Consider the following 16,159-nt stretch of genomic DNA (forward strand, 5'->3'; position numbering starts at 1 on the left):
TTTATTATAAAGCCAAGAACAGTTGAACTTAAAAACAGCTGAAAACAAGAGTGTAAAAATACATGGGCACTAAGTCAAAACCAAATCTATGAATAAAATGTAAGCGGTGCAACATGCACAGAATAGCCAATTCCAAAATCAAGACACAAATGATTATAGAAACTACATCTAGAGCCTTCTTCATTGGTGAATAATAAACAAGAACATTATCTGTCCCTACACTACTTCTACCATGACAGCCCTACTTATCATTCCCCAGGCAAGCTCCCAAAAGGTGTCAGCATGTGAAATCTTCCTAAGTAGCTCACTCACGTTGAATGGGTTGAGTAGCATAAAGCTACAGAGCTCGTTCTAAAATGCTCTCCCTTCCCCAGGTAAGGCAGAGGTCCCCTGGGGTCTGTCCCTACCCCCAATATAGAGTCGAAAATCACACCCCCAATTACATCACTTGACCGCTTCATCCAGTTGTGCACAACCTTGTAGATAACTTTCTATGAAGTAACAATACATTCAAACTCTTGCTCAGTGAATTTGGTTCCCAGACCTTTCCAGACACTGAAGACATCCTCCTTTACTATCAGGTCCGCTTGTTCAACGGTATCCTCTCCTCCCTATGTCTGACTGACTCCTAAAAAAAGATTTTATTCTAACTAACGAGAACGGATTATTGCACCTGCAACAGAGGCATAAAAAGAAAATTTTCCACCTTAAACTCTGATTAACACTTAGAACAAACAGGGAGAAACGAAAGTTAGGCCTATCACGTTCAGCCAACATAGAACAGCACCCACATTTAAAATACAAGCATATATGAGCCATTAATATACACACATTATATGAGCCTTCATTTGAAAAATGTATTAGTCATGATTACACTTCATGTGTATATGATTCAACTAAACGGGAACATTTGCTACGTTAATTCTTGATTATTCTCTAATGGTCTGGCCAAGCATTGTATTTGCATACTAGATGATCTGCCTTTAAAACAAAAACAGGTTTAAGATTCCTCAACATAATATAAAACAGTGCATATTTACAGCAGCTAATCGATAAGCCTGAGATAAGAAGTAAATTACCGAACTTACTAAAGAGCAGAGTGCAGAGTCAATCTAGCAGAGCCATGTCAGAGAGTGTAAAATATAATATATAAGGTGCAAGATATCAGATTTGCTCAGCTATTTAACCATAAACAGTACAGAAATAGATGTGTTTTTAACTGGCCCATTGCTCATGATAAAAACTTTGCAAGCTAATACCATACATTTGTTGAAAGCGGGTAGCAATGAACACAATTATGGTTGAGGTGTCACTTTTCAAAATTCTCTGGGAGGTTAGATAACTGACCACCCCCAGTTCAAACACACTGGGTGTATCCACTTTCGGCTTGGACGCAGGTATTCCAGGCAGAAGTGCAAAATGAGCTTGTCTGTCTAGGAAACCAGACCATAGGCTGGGCACGGGTTAGAAGCCTGTTTTTTCTTCCATCTGCTTGTAAAAGATTTTAGTGGCAAATGGTCCAACCGGAAGAGCACATATAAGCTCTTAGCTGATGATGGTGTGATGCTGTCCAAAAATGGTTTGAAGCACTGAGTGATCTTAAATTCGAACAATTGGTTTGTTACAAGCACTTTTAAACCTCTCACAGCATAATGTTCATAAACAGGAGCCCAGTAGCAGGTTTTTAGACCACCAACCTCTGCTTTACAAGCAATTTCTAGGTCATCCCACAATTTCTGCAAGCCTAGCCTTTTGAACCAGCTAGATACATGGTTGAGCCAAGGAACATGTATAGCAGTGTTCATCTTCACCAATTCCCCAAGATAATCCCCATATTTAGTTACGTTCGGTGTAGACCAGAGCCATACCAAATAAACTAACGACTTCAGTGATGCCAGGTCTAGAATTCTGTTTATGCCTATTTTGAAAAAAGTGGAATAAGGAGCGTACTTACCTGGGACTGAGACAATAGATCTTCCAATGCTGTTTCTGCTAAGACCCACTGCTGAATGTTAGCACATCTGCACACCTCAGCTCCAAAAGTTACAGCACTCTGCGTTTTGGCGGCGTAAACTTTAAGTGTGGGGGATATCGAATGAGAACAAGTTCTTTTGTGCAGTCACATAATTGCTTTAGATCTATGTTGAAATAGCAATGACGTTTTGTGAAGTTGGGGTTCCTTTTTAAACTTATCCAATGATCTGAACCCTAAATAATTGATTTGAATCCTAAATAATCGAAACAGTGAACTGTTGCATTCAGCTAAAGACCTCTAGTTTTGCGGAACCCCATAAACTTATCAATTAGGATACGGAGCGCCATAGAGGTTTTGAAAATAGGAAGTGAGTTATCGGCAAAAAGAAATATTGGGACCTTCTTGTCATTTAAGACAGATGAATCATTTTTACAATCCATAAGTCCATACACCATATTATTTAAGTATAATGTGAACAAGGTGGGAGCAAGAACCTCACCCCTTGCAAGTGCCTTTTAAGATTGAGATGTGATCTTTCAGCTCTCCCTTGCTACCACAGCGGGCCTGCGCATAGTTTTTATCATTAAACCTTGCCTTACACCTGTTCATATTTCCGGGGCCCTGATTTCAACCAAAAATCTCCATAGATTTTCCAAGGGACCAAGATCAAATGCAGCTTGGAGATTGACAAAAGCCAAATATAATCTTTGTTTTAACAGCAATGCATATTTCCAATAAAGAAGGGCAAATCTGAAGCCCTGATCAAAGATGCTAGTTTTCGATTGCCTCAATCACTGGGTACAAACGGGGGCAGCAAAAAGAGCTGGCAGAGCTCGAGTTGGCCCTGTAGGTGGCAGATGCAGCGTATATGGCAGATCCCTCACCAGATGCGGCACACGCACTGGGCCTTCGACAGCCACAATACAGGGAACATCTACACAAACAGACGATCGATAACATCACGGCGACAAAACATAGAATATATGACGTAGGAGACAAAGCTAACAAGCTCCTAGCATGGCTAGATAGGAGGGGGGATGGCACTAGGGGAATACAACAGCTGCGAACGCAGGAGGGAAGACTCCAAACACACCCTGAAATCATAGTGGACACACTGGCAGACTACTTTCGGGAGGTCTACACTCCGACTGTGGAACTAACAGAAACCAAAGTCTTGGCTTTCCTTGAACATATAGAGGTGCCAACCCTATCACCGGAGGCGGCCCTGGAACTGGAGGCGGATTTAACTCTTGAAGAGGTACAGACCGCACTCTGCTCGATTCAATCAGGGAAAGTATTAGGGCCTAATGGGATCCCCATAGAGTGGTACAAGCAGATGGCGGAGACTGTGAGCACGCCTCTACTGGCAATGTATAATGACAGTCTTGAAAGGGCTGAACTCCAGCGAGATCAAGGAATGGCGACGATAGTAGCGATTCGAAAGCCCGCTAATCCCCTGACGGAGTGTACTTCATATCGCCCGATATCGCTGCTCAATGCAGAAGCAAAGATACTATCTAAACTATTAGCGAACCGACTGATAGCCCATCTCCCACAGCTGATACACCCCGACCAGTCGGGCTTTATGCCCAATAGAAACACGGCTCTCAACCTTCGACGCATGCATGGGGCACTGGCACAGGCCCCAACGTTGTCAGAGCCGGCGGTGATATTGTCTTTAGACGCGAAAATGGCATTCGATATGGTGGAATGGCAATACCTCTTTGCGGTCTTAGCACACATGGGATTCGGCCCTAAATTTAGTTCATGGGTATGACTCCTGTACAACAAAAGCCTAGCGCGGGTTACGCCCAATGGTCACATATCGACCGAGATACCGCTCGCGAGGGGGACACGCCAAGGCTGCCCCCTGTCACCGCTCTTATTTGCGTTAGTCTTTGAGCCGCTAGCGACATTAGTTAGGACGACCCCGCTGTTAAGGGGCATCGGCTGGAGGGAAGGTAGGGAAGACCGTTTGTCACTTTACGCTGATGACATGTTAGTATATCTCACGGACCCGGAACATAGTATACTAGCGCTTCTTAATATCTGTGATAACCTCAGGAGGGTATCGGGGTACACAATCAACTGGGCCAAATCATGTACATTCTGAAGGGGCCAGAGCTGGTACTTTCCGCTGATTGCCCACTGATAGTAGTGGGCGACTCCTTTAAGTATTTAGGTATACATATTGTAGACAATGCCGTAGACTTCCTCGCTAAAAACCTGGCGCCCCACCTGGAGCGCTTGAAATGTGACGTGGCACACTGTGCGTCCCTGCCCCTTACACTCCTGGGTAGAGCGGCGTTGTACAAAATGATGGCCCTGCCCCGAATTCTCTATGTCCTCAATAATACGCCCTACCAAGTGCCACCCCGATATTTTAAGCAGATAGCGGCGCAGGTGTCGGTCCTTTTGTGGGCCACCACCCGGCACGTATAGCGCAAGCGAAATATATAAAAGCTGGTACGATGGTGGGATTGCCCTTCCGAACCTATAATTATATTATTGGGAGATGCAACTAAAAGTAATCAACCAATGGCTCCATGCACCTTACGACGACCCAGCATTCACCGCAGACAGGGTGCAATTGGGAACCAATGGCATGCTCGCAATGCTTTATAACAAAGGGTTGGCTGCTAAGTCGAAGGGGCCCACAAAACAAACGATCGCTGTGTGGCACACGGCGCAGGCAAGACTTGGATGGAGAGGGGTTATTACTAAACTTACTCCGCTCTGGGACACAAAAGCGTTGGGATGTTTGCGGAATAGTAAGGGATTTGCGCAGTGGGACAGTGTAGGAATCTCCATGGTGGGGGATTTATGGGATTTATGGGACAAAGGGACAGTGAAACCCTTTCCACAACTCCAGCAGCAATATGATCTGGGTCCGAATGAAAAGTATAGGTACATGCAGATACGGCATGCATTAATAACAGTAATCCCACCAGACACAGAGGTCCCTGAGGCATCCCCACTGGAAGACCGGTTGCTCACTGACCACATGCCTAAACGAGCCACCTCAAAGCTTCTCAATAACCTACCGGATCCCGCAACCAAATTGAGGGAGAGATGGGTGGTGGAGGTGGGAGACATGGACGATACTGAATGGCAAGAAGCCCTGGCGTCACCTAAAGAAGTAGGGATCTCAGCTAAACTCAGACTGGTACAACTTAAAATCCTGCCTCGCATATACTACACCAGGACCACTCTACATAAACTGCAAAGAGCACACCATCCATACTGTCTTAGGGGATGCGGGGAGGAGGGTACCTTTCGGTACACTATACGGGACTGTCCGGCAATAGTCGATTATTGGCGTCAGGTGCTCTGCACGATATCACAGACAATGGGGGTGTCACTACTGTCAGAACCTAAACGATGTTTGCTGAATGTATGGGAACCCAATGACCTTTTGCGCTACGGGCAGGTGTGGGTAACACTGGGCCTCATGATTGCTAAAAGGGACATAGCACAGAAATGGGGGGCGGCGGAGCTGCCCTCACTGACAGCCTGGAGCAGAAACATGGATCTAACTATGATTACCGAACGTACGGTATATGCATCTATCGGGAACCCACGAAAATGGACTAAGGTATGGACAGCATGGACCACTTACCGAGGTCCCATTTGCGATCCATTACCAGAGCCTGACACAGACAGCTCAGAAGAAGAATGAGGGGTGGGGTGGGACGGAGAGAGTAGCGAGGACGGGTGCGAATTGCTGAGATGGGTAATGCATATTGCTGAATTATACTGTTGTGGACCTACACATATGTACTGTATACAATCAAGTTGAATATTTGGAGATTGTCAATACTGCCAAGGTGCTGTTTGACTCTAATGAAAATTAAAAAACATTTTTTTTAAAAAGATGCTAGTTTTCTTACAAAAGCTAGCTTGAAGTGGAGACAGGATATGTTGTTCTTCTATCCACTTAACCTATGAAGGACTTGTCTTGAAAAAACTTTCTGCAAGTTATCTATAAGGCTTATGGGCGTATAGTTAGATGGAGTTTAGACATCACTCTTTTTCTAGACAGGAATTATCTCCTTCCCCGATCATGGAACAGGGATTTCCCCCAGCCGATATGACGTTAGCTAGCAGGTTTACTTAACTGACCCAAACTTGGGACTCTGACTTAAACAAATCACCTGCCATTTTGTCTGGATAAGGGGCTTTTGCTCGATTTAGAAGACAAATTGCAATAACGGTATCCTAAAAACTAAAAAATATTGTACAATTCACCCCTGCATCTGCAGTTGATGAATCCCTAATAAGGGTTCCAGACCTGGGGCTCGGGAGCATGTCATTGGGTTCTCAAGCGATATGGTGGGTGTTTGTGCCCGTGTTGTTAATACTTCCGTATGACATTATATGTCATAAGTATCTATTGTCATTTGATTTGATAGCCCACAACAAACCTTGCCAACTCTTATCACCCCAGTTTTATATAGCTTTTGTTAGTGCAGCTTTATTGTTGCACCTAGTCTCCATGATCTCTGAATGTGCACATCTTTTAACAGCTATCCTTAATGCTTATTTGGTTATTTTACACTCAGAGTTAAGCCATTTTTTTCCTTTGTATGAACTAGTTGCTTATGTTCAGCTTGTTTATAAAAAAAGGCAATTTAAAACTGTTTATGAATATCTAAAATAGTGATTGCAGTGCTTTGAAAACTTACATAATCAGAGAAAAAAGCCACAAACAGGCCATATATCTCTGAGTATAGTTTGCTATTAGACTTTACATGTGGCCAGGAAACTCACCCATGGTTATTTGCTAATATAGTTTCCAGTACTAAATTATAACTGTTGGGACCCTCCTGAGTGCTTCCCCAGAAAAACTGCAATCAAAGGATTATGATCGGCGTCTGTGTGAGTTCCAACTTTCATATCAACAAATAGCGGCCAAAGCCTTAGGTCTAAAAAGACATAATCAATGGCACTCTTTTAAAGGTAGGTACCCACTCGGGATCTGAACGAGTGCGTCTGTTTCAGGCACTTAGGCCCCGGCCAACAGATATGGTAGTTGGTTGGATAGCAGTGCCTGAAAAGTTTCTCTGGTGTTTCCTCATTAAGTTGGAAGTATTCCAATGTTCATCCTCTAGTTCTAACAGTGCACTAATAATTGGTAAAGGCTCACATGACACATTAAATCTCCTGTCACTATCACCTTTCCATGTTGGTGATGTGATTCAATTAATTAATCTAAAAGAGTGAAAACAGGAGAGTCGCCACTAGCATGAACAGACCTTGCATAGGTATTAATTAGGACTATATATCCAAGCCAGAGGGAAATGTGAGTGTATTTCCAATTAAAGCTGGTAAATCAACCATCAAAGTAGTATAAAAACATGTAAGATCATTGTTTAATAAAATTAACAGCCCACCAACGGCCTGTCCAAACTTACCCGGGGGACTTAACGTAAATGCTATAGGTCATGAAGCCATTGATGAACACCCTGTTCTCTTCCCAGGTTCTCCGAAACACACATAAATCGTTATCCCCTATATAGGAAATCCATACAGAATCAATTATTTAAGTTTGATATGTGCCATGTGATAATGGAAATGCCAGTTCGAAGGTCAAAATAACCTCTGGAATAATGGTCTTTACCCAGCTGTACAAGAAGTACCAAATCAGTGCCATTTGTTTGCCATTAGATCCCTATCTGATTGTGGCTTCAAATGATAAAACCCAAATATAGTAGGATTACTGTCAGGGCTGCAACTTCAGACTTAATGCAAGTGTTCAGTATAGTAGGATCAGCTTGATGGTTCAGTCAATCGACTGCATTCAGGTTGGATGCCTCAGATGGTACACCAAAACAGGGATCTTGGGGACACAGGTTAGGAAGATGCTTTGAATTGTCAAGAATAGACTTGGTAATTGGAGGAGTTAATTTTAGCATGACTTCAGTCTTGGCAGGTCTCCTACATGTCATTTCAATAGTTTCAAACTGATATGGTCAATTTGGTGAGCTAAAGGTGACATTATACATCATTTAAAAAATTAACATTTGGAAAGCTAATAGGTCTGGTCTTTCCCGCCAGCCTTTAGGCGTTGGCAATTCTTGTTTTGTTCTGTCATGGTTAAGGCAAAAATAATTTTGCTCTCAAAAAAGCACACATAACATACTTGTCCATAGCCCTGAAGGGAATTACTTTGGGTTGGGATGTGCTCCTTGTGAAAGTGCAGCATGCTGTAACTCTCAGTGAAGTCAGCCAATGCCGGAAGTGGGATGACCCATTGCTCCATGATGCATGCAGGAGTGGGCGGAAAATAAATATGACTTACGTAACCGCAGATACATAATCACAGACTAATGGATGAAGTCTGGGTGAAACTCTGTAAGAAACTGTGAAATACTCGTAACCTTTGTAAAATCAAATGGCCCTCAAAAGAACTAAAAAGACAAAATCCGTCTGGTGCTGCCTGCCAGCCTTCTGCCTTTGCCATTGCTTTTTGTAAATATTTATTACAAATAGAGATAGATAAATGAAGAAGGCTGAAAATATAGAGAGGATTAAATACTACATACCATATACCATATAGAAGTGCCGTTATGAGCGCACTTCATTGTGCGTGTACTAAAAAGAAAATAACTTTATGAAGAACTGTTTAAGGTCAACATCAGAACAGAAACATTGGAGCAACCAGTATTGGATGGTGAATCATGGTTCAATATGTATGTTATAAAGGTCCCCGTCTGTCAGGACACTATACTATTGAAACTACTGGATAAAAAGTAGGATACTACCAAGGATGCTATTGAGCGCACCATCGCAAGATCGGTGTAAAGATCCATGCTCATTTAGGGTCACACCGTAAACGCTTGCTGTGATGAAAGTTTGTGCTCTCGCTTGCGAAAGATATTGTTGAGAGCTTTCACCACAGCAAGCATCTATTTCACATCCAATAGTGGTTGCTACCATGTTTCTGTCCTGATCATGACCCTGTTGAAATAGATTTCTGCTGGGTCAAAATGTCAACAATTAAACTAGTGGGTTGAAATTAATTATAATGAGGTACACGTTGTACTCTTGTTAGAAATTGGATTACCAGTTGACTGGGGGTATGAGCCCTGGTCAAGTAGCAACCTCACTTCTAGTCAGGGCAAACCCTAAATTAACCTCTACTCACCCTCTGGAGTAAAATAGAGCCAAAAACACACAATGCGCCAACAAGGGATAACTGGTCGCACATGACCTGGACAAAGTCACAAGTTCAGGCCAATCGCAATGGAGCACAGCCCACTACAGGGACCCAGTTAGTCCCATTGAACAAAGTACCTTAAATCTTGGTTGCAGAGTGTTGCATGGGTCCAAAGCGAAGAAGCATCGCACAGCCAAAGCAATGTGTCTGTTCCAAAAATGTGGTGAGGCTGCATTGCGAGTTCCTGTTTCATCATTGTCAAGGATCCTGTCGACGGGGCTTGTGATGCGAAGTCCACGTGTCGAGGATGCGGGAAGTGCATCTGTAGATGCGTCAGTTGCAAGGCTGCGAGGTAGAAGCTGGCATTGTCATTTAGCTGCTGTCAACAAGAGAGGTGAGAACCTGGTTCGGAGATGTGTTGCACCTTCAGTGATGAGTCAGTTCTGAAGGCTATGATGTGGACCTTCTGTGCTAGGCCCAATCCACACATCAGCAGTGATGCGTAGGGTATGCTCGAGGATTACCGCTCAGCAAAGGAGATGCGACGGGTTTGGCTCGAGGATGCGCCACTCAGCAGAGAAGATGCACTGGTCCCACTGGTAAGCACGTTAGGCCCACTTGCAGTGGTCTAGGACTGGGGTGGCACCACTTGCCAGGGTAAACTCTCAGATGGGAGAGATCAGATGCAGCTGCAAGGTTGTTGGAAGCCTGTTATGTCCCTGAGGCTTCATATCAGGAGGCCAGCTAACAAACCCTTGGATTCACTCTGCTTTCTGTTTTCAAGAGATGCAGGTCCGGTCCCTCTCACCCAGACAAGGAGGGCAGCAAGCAGCAGGTCAGCACAGCAGGGCAGCAATTCTTTCAGATCAGCAGGCGAGCAAAGCAGTATAGCAGTCCTTCAGCAACACGGCAGTCCTTCTTCCTGCCAGAGTATCCACAGGTCCAGAAGTGTACTGTAGTGGTGGTGTTTGAGGTCCAGTATTTATACCCAGTTGTCCCTTTGAATGAAGGAGACTTCAAAGACAAGCCTTTGAAGTGCACAGATGTCCTACCTTGTTACCACTGGTGCCAGACTACCTACAGGGGATCAGGCATTCTTTTGTGTGGAGACAGGCCACAGCCCATTCAGGTGTTAGTGATGCATGGTCCAGCTCATCCCTCCCATCCTGTCAGGATAGCCTACTCAGTCACACCTACGCTCCCATTGTGTGTGGCTGTCAAAGTGGGAAACACAAAGCCCAACTGTCAACTACACCCAGTTATTTGACCAGAGGCAGGCTGTAGGCATCAAATGCTTAGGCAAGAAAATGTAAACTTTCTAAATGTGGCATTTTCAGAATTGGAATGTAAAATACAACTTCACCATCAGTTAGGAATTTAAATTAAGATTCCAGGGACACCAAATGTGGACCAGTTATTTCTTCCCATTTGGAAATTACATGTATAAATTGTAATAAACTAATCCCAATGTTATCCTATGTGAGACATAGGCCTTGCAGTACTGACAAATTAATTTAAGAGTTTTTTAGTACCAGGATATTTAAAACTTGAAGATATATGTACTACCTTTTAAATACATTGCACCTTGCCCTCTTGATTGTCCAGATCCTACTATAAATATGACTTATATGTATAAAAAGGCAAAGTTTGGACCGGGCAAAAGGTTTATCTTGCCAGGTTGACATGGCAGTTTAATACTGCACACACAGGCTTTGCAATGTTAGGCCTGAGACATGTTTAAAAGGCTACTTAAGTGTGTAGCACTATCAGTGCTGCAGGCCCACTAGTAGCATTTATTTTATAGGCCCTGGGCACATGCAGTGCACTTTACTAGGGACTTGTAAGTAAATTAAATATTCAAAAATTAAATGGAGAATGAATCACTCGACCTGAGTAACCAGGGCTAGCAACTTTGTAATGAGAAACCCTCAATCACGTTTAGTAAGGTCGTGTGGCGGTATATCTTGGTTCTCCGCCAAAATCTATAAACGTGTAAGCGTCATCATTAAGCTCTCTTTTTGTAGTTCGCTTACGTCCACCAGGAGGAATACCACTGGTTATTGCAGTAGTGATTAGGGATACAGTGAAGGTGCTCAAGTGAGGTGAAATTCTAAAAAGCTTGTATGTCCTTCTCAAAACATTTTTTAATAAGTCAGGAATCAAGTATTAATAAAAAACAAAGTGGTGCACGTGTGGACGAGTTACTAGTCCTACGCAATACTAGTGTCCGGTGGAAAGGTCGAAATGTTTCAGCCCTGCGTGTACGCCTAAATGGTCGAAGGGGTTTTCTTCAGGACCTCAAAGGAAGTGTGAAAGTATCTTGCGAATTACACAAGTATCAAATAGGAACTATACTTGTTTCATTCTGTGAGGAGAATAAATTATCACTATGGAAATAAAAAAAGGGAAGAGGTGATCACATGTTACTGTCCTGTTATCTCTAAAATATCTTACACTGTAACGATCAGCTGTTTTACAATGAGCAAAATCATGCTTCGAAAACGTAGTGACCAGATAAGTAACTTGAAAATGGCAATTCTTTTCCTTATCTGCCGTCTCAGTGACGTGACAAACACAAGCATTCTCACTCACAAAATGGCCCGTGGTGAGGTGGATACACATAGCGATGTAGCATTGTTATATTTCATACATTCAGATGTGTGTCCATGCATCACACAGTTCACAGTGAATTGTAGTATTGGACTCTGCCTTTACAAAGGGTATCTTTTTCAAGAAAAATAGCAAATTTGTGGGTCTAATGACAATTGTCTAATGATGGTCATCTCGTTTTCAATATCGCGTGCATACTCAGCAGCTAGCGTGTCATAATTATTTTCATCAGTGCATAGCGGTAACACTCAATGTGCAGTTGGGTAATGGGTTAGTGGGATAAATTAATCCGGTGTGTGCTCGTTCGACAGTTGTGGTATTGCATATTAAGCCTCATCATATTTGGCATACCTTCAAGCTCCACATTGCGTGCATCATCAGGGGGGCGGCGGGCACTTTGTACCTGTAAAGTGATATTAAGCCCATGCAGGTGGAAATAATTAGTACGAGGGACGGGGTAATATGTACTTATCTCCATGGCGTGGCGTGGTGTCATCGGGGTTTCACCTTCTGCTTCATTTGATTTTTGAATATTAAAACAAGGAAGCTGAATCAATTGCGAATCCTTTCTTCTCCCTCCCCATTGATTTATGAGTAATTAAATATGCCATTCGGGTATAAGCCAATTTTACCATGTCTTAAGGAGAGAGCACAAGCACTTCAGCACTGTTTAGTGCTCAGAATCCTAAAACCAACAAAAAACAAATTACGGGGAGGAGGAAGGCAAAAAAGGTTTGGGGGTGACCCTGCAGAGAGGTCCATTTCCAACAACTCCTATTTGGAGTCACACTGGAAAATTTACAGTTGTATCAGTCCCTAGTATTGTATATATTTTGACTACAGCACCAGCGCACAGCTTTTCACCTTTGCATTTCCCCACCTTCACTACATCGTTATATTGAAGCACCTGAAATTTGATAACATTTATCTTTTGCATACTAGCAAAATGTTTACACAGTAAATAAAATGATTTTCTGTGATTCTATTTGTGCCAAGGAAGGCTAGGCTTACATTTCCTCTAAGGCAACTCTTGCTCTTTGTAACCTTGATCAGCAAAGGTTCCCTGGGATACTAGGTTTTTGTTACTGGTATTTTGATTTATTATGTGCACGAATCACCCTCAGAGGGATCTCTTGGTGCAAGACCAAGAGAACAGATAAAGAGGGATACCTTTAGAATAGGTGGGTCTTGAGTAATTTCCTGAATTGGAAGTGATTCTCACAGATACATAATTGCAGTGGCAGATTATTTCAATAGCAGGGCGCAAGGATTGAAAACGACCTGCATCCTGACCTGGACTTTCTGAACCTGGGGACTTTAAGCAAAGCCTTATTGCATGATTTTAAGAGTCTCGAGGGGGTTTAGTGAGTGAGCTTTGATGAGATATAGGTAAGCCCTTTACAATATAGAGGTGGATGTATTACGTTACATCACAAACTTTTACAACGCAGGATCCTTTACAAAGGAGCCTTTACAACGCATGACATTACATAGCAGATGCTATTACAACGCATGCCATTACAACGTAAGTCTAGGTAAGTATATTATTTTTTAACAAATGCAATTAATAAATAATGACTTAATTTAATTTCTTAAATACATTTTTAATTAATATATTTGTAAATATATATAAATATTTTTTTCAAATAGTGTAGGTTTATAAAAATAATATTTAAAATCCAGTTAGTGTAAAACCCAAACCCAGCCCTGAACCCTAAAAATGCCCCTGTACCCCATAACCCAAACCCAGCCCTGAACCCTAAAAATACCCCTCTACCCCATAACCCAAACCCAGCCCTGAACCCTAAAAATACCCCTGTACCCCAAAACCCAAACCCAGCCCTGAACCCTAAAAATACCCCTGTACCCCATAACCCAAACCCTGCCCTGAACCCTAAAAATACCCCTGTACCCCATAACCCAAACCCAGCCCTGAACCCTAAAAATATCCCTGTACTCCATAACCCAAACCCAGCCTTGAACCCTAAAAATACCCCTGTACCCCATAACCCAAACCCAGCCCTGAACCCTAAAAATACCCCTGTACCCCATAACACAAACCGAGCCTTGAACCCTAAGAATACCCCTGTACCCCATAACCCAAAACTAAATATATACTATTACTTTAATAAATGTATTTAATTTAAATTTAAAAATAAATGATTAAATAAAATGACATACTTACCAATACTTATGTTGTAATGGCATGCGTTGTAAAAGCATCTGCTATGTAATGTCATGCGTTGTAAAGGCATTCGTTGTAAAGGATCCTGCATTGTAATGGTGTGCGTTGTAACAGAATGTGTTGTAAAAGTTGTGTTGTAACTGTTGTTTCCCTATAGAGGTTTGTGAGATAAACAGGAGATCTTGAAAATAATTCTGCTTCTCACAGGTAGCCAATGTAAGGTCTGTAGAAGAGGGGCAGATGCCGTTCCAGAGGGGAGGTTACAAATAAGATGTGCAGAGGAGTTCTGTACTACCGGAAGCTTATATAGCAACTTCTCACCTGTGAAGGCCAAAAGTGCATTGCAATAGTCTAGACAGCTGATGACCAGTGCCTGGACTAAAGTTTTTCTCGTAGAAAGTGATAGTAGAGGAAAAACACTTCTCCGCAGACGCATCATGTAAAGGCATGAGCATGTAGTGGCCGAGGTTTGTTCTTTCATAGTAACGGATTGAGATGGCTGGACTCCCAGATTTATTACAAGCAGTTTGGGTGAGGGGGCCACACTCAGTTCAGGGTGCCACCAATCTAGTGACCAAATTTATTGTGCCCTCCCAAACAACATAATCTCCGTTTTTGTGACGTTTAGCTGGACTCTATTTTCGGACATCTAGGTAGTGACACCTTTCATCCCAGCTGAAAAAGATTCTTTATTTTTAGTCAGATTTTTCTCAGCTAGAGTAGCTGAGTATCGTCCCCATATAATCTCAAAGCCAAAAGCTCTAACACTTTTGTCAAGTGGAACAGCATAAATGTTGCAAAGAGGGGGGCAGAGACAAGAGCCCTCTGGTACTTCTCTATCCAGTACTAGTTCAAGGGTATAAGGGCCCAGAATGACCATTTGGGTCCTATTAGACAGGAAGTCAGCCAGCCATTGTAAAGATATTTCTTGGATATCAATCTCTTGAAGCCGTCCAAGAAGCCTAAGATGGGATACTGTATCAAATGCTTATGACAAATCCAGCAGCACCAGCATTGACGGTACATTTGCATCGAGAGAGCATTTGATGCGGTCGGTGACCGCTAACAAAGCCGTCTCTGTGCTGTGAGATGGTCGAAAACCAGACTGAGAAGGCTCTAATAAACAAATTGACTCCAGGTAGCCTATTAGTAGTTTGTTTATGTGCTTCTCCAGCAATGTCCCCAGCAGAGGAAGGAGCAAGATAGATCAGTAGTTGACAAGATCCATCGGTGCCAGATAGGCCTTTTTTAGGGGTCTAATCTGAGCCATCTTCCAGTCTAATGGGATTTTTCCCATGTTGATAGATAAATTAAATATAGAGCAGATTGAAGAGGCCAGCTTGTATGAGAGTCTGCCATTGTTCTAAGAGAGCAGACATTTCGCTGGGATCAAAAGATTCTGAATTGTTTCTAGCGAAGCTTCTTCAAATCTACCTAGACTGGTAACACAGTTAGAGAGTTGGTACAGACTACCTGCTTCTCGCAGGGCTGATCAGCAGAGCTGTGAGTTTTGGTAAATCACTTTGATTTTATCTTCAAAGTGATTAGCTAAGGCATTGCAAGGCAGTTGCGACACATTTAATTCTGGAGAGCATGCATCCGGATGTATTATGGATTTGAGTATTTAAATATGGGCTTTGGAGGAGTTTTTAGCATCAGTGATTTGATTTCCTATATTTGGTTTGCAAGCGTTCTTGATATTGCGATGATAAGCGGTTAAAGCAGGCTTATATGTATTTTTGTAAGTTGGGTGATTAGCTTGACCTATAATAGTTTGTTTAGGCCAATTAGGAGACGGCAAAAAAGAGTGACAATAAAGCCATGGAATGGAACGCAATGGGCGGAATCCTGTTGGCAGTAAAGACCTAAGCACACCCTAATCTCCACTTTCTGTGTAGTTATAATATTGACTGGTAAACAGGGGAACAGTTAGATGCAGGATAGAGGTTAGATAAGGAGGAAGTGTGGCAATATAGGACTTCCAGGGAGTAGGGTGTGTGTGTGTGCGTGTTTGCATGGGTTTGTTTGCGTGTGCATTGTAATTATCGCTTCAATGGATGGAGTTTTGACAAATATTAGTGTGGTCACATTTTTTTTAATTAACTTCATTCCTGATGGCTACACAACTGCCATCCTGATTCTGATGAGAGGTCGACACCCTGCATTTTCATCACTTGAACCATCATTTGCCTAGTTTTCCTCATCGGGTCCAGGCACATGATGCCGTTTA

At 42.7% G+C, this 16,159-nt stretch overlaps 1 protein-coding gene across 2 annotated transcripts in view; it reads left to right on the plus strand.

The window, feature by feature from the left end:
• LOC147697735 (coagulation factor X-like) overlaps positions 1 to 16,159 on the plus strand; it is a 333,359-nt gene that overhangs the window by 41,069 nt on the left and 276,131 nt on the right. The gene's annotated exons all lie outside the window — the stretch shown is intronic.

This window comes from Lissotriton vulgaris, chromosome 8, assembly GCF_964263255.1.
Source record: "Lissotriton vulgaris chromosome 8, aLisVul1.2, whole genome shotgun sequence".
NCBI classification, from domain to species: domain Eukaryota; kingdom Metazoa; phylum Chordata; class Amphibia; order Caudata; family Salamandridae; genus Lissotriton; species Lissotriton vulgaris.